The sequence below is a fragment of the Misgurnus anguillicaudatus genome, chromosome 24 (genome assembly GCF_027580225.2).
Source record: "Misgurnus anguillicaudatus chromosome 24, ASM2758022v2, whole genome shotgun sequence".
In the NCBI taxonomy this organism is placed as follows: domain Eukaryota; kingdom Metazoa; phylum Chordata; class Actinopteri; order Cypriniformes; family Cobitidae; genus Misgurnus; species Misgurnus anguillicaudatus.
Genome location: NC_073360.2, coordinates 6,305,001 through 6,312,500, shown reverse-complemented (window position 1 = coordinate 6,312,500; position 7,500 = coordinate 6,305,001). Strand labels below are relative to the sequence as shown.

The 7,500-nt window shown below is 43.1% G+C and overlaps 2 non-coding genes across 2 annotated transcripts; both read right to left on the bottom strand.

Annotated features, from left to right (window-relative positions):
- Nucleotides 1-13: 13 nt before the first annotated feature.
- trnan-guu (transfer RNA asparagine (anticodon GUU)) lies at nucleotides 14-87 on the bottom strand. Its single transcript has one exon. It is a non-coding gene; the product is annotated as a tRNA-Asn (tRNA).
- A 224-nt stretch (nucleotides 88-311) lies between these two features.
- Nucleotides 312-4,733, bottom strand: trnak-cuu (transfer RNA lysine (anticodon CUU)). Its single transcript has 7 exons — nucleotides 3,575-4,733; nucleotides 3,252-3,455; nucleotides 2,713-3,099; nucleotides 2,517-2,581; nucleotides 2,128-2,381; nucleotides 1,252-1,497; nucleotides 312-840 (listed from the first exon to the last, which is right to left on the bottom strand). It is a non-coding gene; the product is annotated as a tRNA-Lys (tRNA).
- Between the last annotated feature and the right edge of the window lie 2,767 nt (nucleotides 4,734-7,500).

Here is a 7,500-nt window from a genome sequence, read left to right as displayed (position 1 = left end):
GAAAAGCTTCCAGCGTCCCTGGGTGGGCTCGAACCACCAACCTTTCGGTTAACAGCCGAACGCGCTAACCGATTGCGCCACAGAGACACACAAGAGAGCAGTGTGGGATGGCGGAGTACGGATCAGAGGGCTGTTTGACAGCGAGCGACAAGGATAACGTGAATAATGGAGGCCTAACAGTTTACACAGGAGAGCTTATTTCCTGGGATCCAACAATTACAACAGAAATGCAAAGAGACGCCTCGGTCAGGATTTTAATAAAGGTCACTTGGCCTGGGGCTGCGATGTAAAGCTCCAAAGAGAAAAACAACTTACACGCCCAACGTGGGGCTCGAACCCACGATCCTGAGATTAAGAGTCTCATGCTCTACCGACTGAGCTAAAGCCAGCGCGTACTGCTGAGTGGAGTAAGGTACAGCTTGACTGGATGTTTGTGTCTGAGCTGATGGTGGCATAGCAGAAGGTAAAGGTACGTTAAAGAACACCACCTGTGAAGTTCCAGGCACTGAAGATGGTGTATCTACAACTGTCGGAAGCTGCAGGGAGGGCAAAATGAAAGGCAGAGAGACGGGTATTGCTGGTGCAATGATAGGGAGTCTTTGATGTGATGGTGGTGCCTGGGAGATGGCTGGAGGTTGTGACCTCCTCTTGAGTTTTGCCTCCCCAGCAGTGTTTCTTGGCAGGACAAAAAGGTGAGGCTCAGCCAAGCTCCCTGAAAATAGGGTCGGCCCTTTCTGCAAAGCCGCAGGAAGCTTCTCAGGTCCAGCCATGGGTGCATCTGGGAAATTGATACCCTGCTTTGTAACCCCCACATCTTGTGACTTGTCACGCTTGGAGAACCTGGAAAAACATAAAACAACCAGTATTAATAAACATTTAAACAAAAATAAAAAAGTGCTGTGATCATTTACTGTTTAATCACGACTATAATGCAACAGCATTACACAGCTGATATCATATAGCAATTGATCACACCCTAGTGTCATGTTGCTTTTGTAAAATGACTACTTTAATTGAAATTAACATTGGATTATGGATTCTTACAGTCTGTTAAAGACCATGTCGTAAGCAATAAATCATATCTTTAATAATAGAAAAGTAAACAGAAGTTGGACTCTTGTTGATTTGTTTCTAGACCCATCAAAGCACTCACAGTTACATTCAGTCAACTGTGTCAATTACTTAAAGCAGCTGAGAACTATACAGAGGGTTCATGTTTTGGTATAGCGGTTACAATGCTAATTTACTCACCAGTCTGAGATTGTTGAAGCGTTCATCTGTGGAAGCTGGATGGTGGTTTCTCTCATCACCCTATCATTGGTGAGGATGCACTCTCGGATATGTCTGTAGACCCGTGCAATCATTGTGAAGCGGGTGACCCTCTCTCCATTAACACGCACCGCGTTTTGGTAGAGAGCACAGAGCCTTATGAAGATGCCCTCCACCACTCTGTTGCAGTCAGGCCTCTGTGCAGGACTATGAGGCCCAATGAAACACCTACAAATTACAGAAGAATACATATTATTAATGTAAGATTGTTTTCAGTGTGTGAACTTTTCTCTGTTGAGTTTATTGTTCTATTCTGTCAGATTTGCTTTGTGTTGTCTAGATGTTAATTTTTTATATCTGTGCAGAGTTATGTTGTCTTGTTTGTTTACTGGGTCATTGTTGAAATATCATATCAATAAATTAGGTATCTACTGTTTTACTGTGTTGTGGCATTATCACAGCTTTAGACAAAAAGTGTCTTAAACTGTTGTTAAACACAGAGATTATTTTTGTGATAATCCAAAAGTCTATGAGAAAAATAAACTGGCTTTTTTGAGAGGGTCAGCCAACAAAAATATGTCATTCCTGTGGCACTCTATAATGACCCCGGTCTGCGTTTTTTCAACGATGTATGGTTAGAACTGTGTCCATAGGAATGTAACTTACATAACATAAAATCAGCATTAAACGTAAATCACAACTAACAATTTTTGTTATATCCAGGCCAAGTATGAATTTAAGAGGCTGCAGGAAGATAAGCTAGTCATAATTCGTCAGGATTTACTAAATATATATCTTTTTATAAAAATCAAAACCCTCAAACAAATCAAAAACCTGTATTTGCTAAATTTAGCATACCTTCTGGTGCTCTCCACACCTGGTGCCACATTCTTCTTACTGGCCCTGAATCGTCCCTGTTTTAGGTTGGTTTGGTGACGTGGCGAGTAAGTGGTCTTTTTCTTATCAAACTCCCCCAATGCCTGCCATAGGTTGATGATTTGTTCAGACTCTTCTCCAGTTAAGGCAAGACGGTGTTCTCTAAGGTTGAACAAATACTCTGCCAAGTCCTGCACAGCTCCATAACCTTCAATATTATCGGGTCCAACACAATCCTAAAATGAAAGATCATTTAGCAACTTTTGAAAGCACCAATGAATACAAATATTCACATGAAAGCACAGCCAACATAACCCAGATTTTGTTTGCATACATGTATATGTACATTAAAAAAGAAACCGTGCCCTTACATCATGCGAAGGGTTCTCTTCAGATGTTGGAAGGTCAGTTTCTGTGGACCCTTGGTTACCTGGGGCTACATGAAAAAGGTAAATATTTAGTTTACATTTGTATTTATCTTTCAATATGACAAATATTCATTTAGAGTCATTTAGAGTTAGTGTGACAACAAACAACTCTCAATAAAAATACTTTGGTAAAACTCACAGCTATGTGCGCCAGGAGATAGTGCTGGCTGAGTGTGCAGTGAGCTGGAAACAGAAGATGTGACTGGTATTGGAGGGACCACAGACAGTGATGACGTAGAGCTGGTGACAGGAGATCTCACTGGTGACACATACAGTGATGACTTGGGTCTGGTTGCCGGAGGGGTTGAAGATGATGCTGCAGACACTGATGCTTGTGAAGCAGCAGAAGGTATCCGCTCTGTGTCAAAGGTGGGGACAGTGATGTCTTGAAACTCCTCAAGTTCATCATAAGTTTCCTCCACCTCTATAGCAACCTCAGTGGTCTCAGACTCTTCAATGGCCAACCTGTAGTCCTGCAGAACTTTACCAGTTTGTTGGTAAAGATACTCTACTCCGATAAGTTCACCTTTAAAATATTAAAACAATGACAATTAGATAATATACCAGAATATTATATTATTACTCTTTATTATAACACTGTTTGTGTTTGTGTGTGTGTGTGTGTGTGTGTGTGTGTGTGTGTGTAATTGTCACCAAAAACAACAAACAGTTATCTACCAGTGTACTTTCTTGGCCCAACATAAGGGCTGATTTTCATGCCCATGACCTCCTCTGAAAGAATATTGGCAGCATGACGGAGAAGATGACTATAGGAATGTGGCTGCTGCTCATCAGTTGTTGCTGCCACAGCCCGGTCCTCATTCCACCTTGCAAGTCCATCCAAAAGATACGCCTGAAAAAAGGTGTCACTTGCCAGCGTGCCTGTACATTAAAAAAATCATATAAATACATAAATAACTGTTCTTGCTATTCTCATAATTATTTCAATATATAATTAAGTAAAATCTTATTTAAAAAATTCTGTGACTAAAATTACTTACCTGGGATGAATCTGTTGAGGTGCAGATGAAAAGACTCCAGCGAAGTAGAACCTCTGGCACAGCGGTAAGTTGGCAGACGATGCCCTCCCTTCATTAAAGTGCCCGTCTGCATGTAGAGCTGCACACCTTGAGGATCCTGGATGCAGGCCACATGCTTTCGCTGGGACTTTATGATCTCAGTCATCCGGGCTGAGTTTATTAAAGGGACTCCCAGAGTGTCACGACCAGCATCTCCTTCAAAGGCCTGAATGAGGCTCTCAATCATCGTCAGGGTCTCCTTGGTCCCACGAGTGTTTCTCCTGCAATGTAGGGCTAGCTCGCTACGGCTGATACGGCGCAGTACATCAGCTTCAGATGATGGTCTCCAGTCAGCTTCTAGCTCTGCACGCTTTGCCATCTTCAGGGCCGTCAGGTCGTCCTGGTCCCACATGAAAATACAGTGGCTGAGGCGACTCATAAATGTGGCATATAACGGGTGACAGTCAGTGGTGCAACCCACAGAAAATCTCCGCATAAAGTGCCATATATCCAACCGGATGGTCATTTGCTCCCACTCTTCAAACATCCTCCTCAGAAGAGTGTTGCCACAGCAGTCTCGGTCCACATACAGTACCTCGGGAGGAGCTACCCCAGCCACTCTGTATCTCCTAATGAGGCCTTCAATCATTGGCCCAAGACCAAAACCCTCACTTGCTGTGAGCACGGACATGATCACCTGTCCATGCTCATTTCCAACATTGGTTGCCCAGGCAGCGGTGCCATAGCTGGGTCCTGCTAGTTTTCTGGCTACTTTTTTAGTGGAATCCATTTTTAAGATCCGACCATATTGTGATGTTATAGCGGCCTTGATCTCATCCAGCCGTTGCAGGACATCCTGGGCATAGACCTGCATCAACCACCGGTGCTTAGGGACAGAAGGCATTGGAGGAAGCGGTTCAAATGTCACAGGCAGTATCAGGCTTGATGTGACAGCACTGGCGATCCCCTTGCAATCTGTAAGATATTGGACTGTTTTTTGCAACCAGACCTCAGCATGACGCTCCTGCAGCTTGCGCTGGATCTGGCTGCTGCTGTTTCCCAGGCCTCGTTGACGCATCAAACATACTACCTGAAAGTCACATGCAAGTTTTGAGGTTAGAATGCAGGGGAACTGCACTCTGTGGCCAATGTCGAGTTGGCTCCATGGCTCCAGCTGATGACCTTTCTCTTACATCTTCGGCAGGCCAGGTACTCAGATGCCACAAAGTACACACTATTTAAAGCAATCACGACCCTGATCTTTTGATGCAGGCCAGCTGAGGTCAGAAGGTCTTTCTGACAGTCTGGATGTGGACAGGTCAGCTTCAATTGCCACAGCTTTCGTGGCATCCAGAGCAGCAGAGGATGGCCAAAGTAATTCTCCAAGGAAGGAGCACTACTGGTCTTCAGTGGTACCGGTGGAGGATACCACCAAAGTTTGTCCACCCTGTTATAGATCAGCTCAGGACGGCCTGGTGCAGCCCACCTGAACAGGGCCTTGGATATCCACCTTTGGTCTACTTCAGGCAGGGTGTGTATCCATCCAGCTGGAAGACAGACTCGTTTTGCTGGAAAAAAAAACATAAACACTAATTCACATTGTTGCACCAACAAGGCTTCAATTAAGCCTAGAGTTTGACAGACAGTTTAGAGCTAATCCAGGGTTTGTTGATCTTAGTTTAATTTAAATTTGACTTGTGTTGCACTACTTCAATTTAAACACAGATTAACAAATCTTAGATTAAAACCTTAACTACACCCTTCATCTGTGATTTATTTTGTCCGCCATGATGAATTTGCTGTAATTAAACAGCAACAATGTTGACGTTGTCATTCAAAAGAAAATAAACAGTTTATGCAGGCAAAGGTAAAGTCATTTTTGTATTATAAATCACTACCTACATGCATCGGAAATCTAAAGGGTTGATTCAAAATAATAACATTTGACAATCTATTAAAACAGTCTATTGTATTGATTAATGGAGCAATGTGGCAGGAAACAAGCTCAGATATTGTGATATAATGCTGTGCCAGCGGATTTGTCATGCATAATCTAGGTTTAATGTAAAATTTAAACCTGGATCAAAATGATAATTTAAATGTAACCCTGTTTATTTTTAAACAAGATTAAATGTTTGGGCCTAATCCTTGTCGGTGCAACCCACCCATTGTTTTACTTTACTTTATTATGCCTGTAAAGGAAACTTGAATATTTTGTTATATGTTTTAAATAAGTATAAACGTACATGCCACATGTGCCTCCTCAAACATAGTTGCCTCTGCCAGCAGTGTGCTGTCATCTATCTCAGTGGACACAGAGGGGTGGGTTAGGGTGGCTGAGGGCCCTGCGGTGGCTTCAATGGACACAGTCGGGTCGGTGAGGGTGGCTGTGGGCCCTGTGGCTCCCTCAATGGACACAGTTGGATGGGTGAGGGTGGCAGAGGGTCGTGCACGTGCCTGGGCCAAAGCTACAAAACAAAACAAGGGACAATTAAACATGACTTCTGAACAGCAACAAATACTAAAAACAAACCAAGTATTTTACACATAAATGTTTGCTTACAAGGTGTGGTTTTGATGGGGGAAACCATCCTTTTTATGGTCTTGGTCAGGGTTCTTTGGTCAGGCAACTTCCCAACCAAGAGGGAGCGTAGAGAGGCAGTGGAAGCATGGGTGGTGGCAGCGTGCTGGGTGGGTGCAGCGTGCTGGGTGGGTGCAGCGTGCTGGGTAGGTGCAGCGTGCTGGGTGGGTGCAGCGTGCTGGGTAGGTGCAGCGTGCTGGGTGGGTGCAGCATGCTGGGTGGGTGCAGCGTGCTGGGTGGGTGCAGCGTGCTGGGTGGGTGCAGCTTGCTGAGTAGGGGCATCGTGCTTGGAAGCTTTTGCATCATTTTGCTCTTCCTTCATAGCAATGGCAATTTTGCCAGAAGGAAAGAGCTCAATATACTCCCTGAAACTCCCCTTGTTGTGGGCATGTTCTTGAGAGTCTTTGCTGCCTCCTGTGGGGTCCCTCTTCATAGATGCAACCAGGTAAGCAGCATACCCTAGTGCATTTTCTGCAACCCACCTGAATGTTTGCCCACGAAAGATACCAAACTGGATTTCAAAGAAACCCAGCAGGTGCTTTCTGTTAGCTGGATCTCCATGGTGCTGACTTAAGCTTTTCTTGGCCTTGTCCAGCACAGCCTCCGGGGACAGGGGTCTTGTGTAAGGCTTTCCTTTGTTGGCTTCCTTCACCTTTGCTGCTTCCAGTGTGTCCGAAAGATTCAGGCTGCCATCAGCCCGTCTCCTGAAGCGAGGCTCCATCTGAATTAAAAAATGAAGATATAAATATTACAGAGAAAAAGAAAACACATTTGGTAATCCAGCTGTGTAAATTACATTACTATATGGGCAATTCCTTACAAATGCTAACTTTACCATGAAACATTTTTTACCAAAGATTTTCACTGCATTTATTGTTTAGATGTCAAAAATTTGTGGTTTTTATACCCGTGTGAGGTCTCTTTCTTAAAGATTTTAAAGCATTTTAAGTATGCCTTTTTCATAATCATATAAAAACCATTTCAGAACTGTCACATCCATAACAGTACATATTCCTCTTTAATGCACACATGAAAATTACATTTAAATGCATTGTTTTTGTTCTAAAAAAGGGTCATCCCTTCTCTATTTGTTTTGTTTTTGGCTTCTGGTTTGTGCATAATAATTCACTGAAATCCTACAATGTTTTCTCTCAAAAACGTGTCTTTTTTTTCACTTCCATAACATTCATAACAGTCCCTCATCTAAAATAGAAAACTTGTGCATAGATTGATATTATTTTGATGTCTGATAACAAACATATTGACTCTGACTATTTATATTTCATGTTTTGACAAAAAAAATCACATTAATAACGCAGAAATTGCA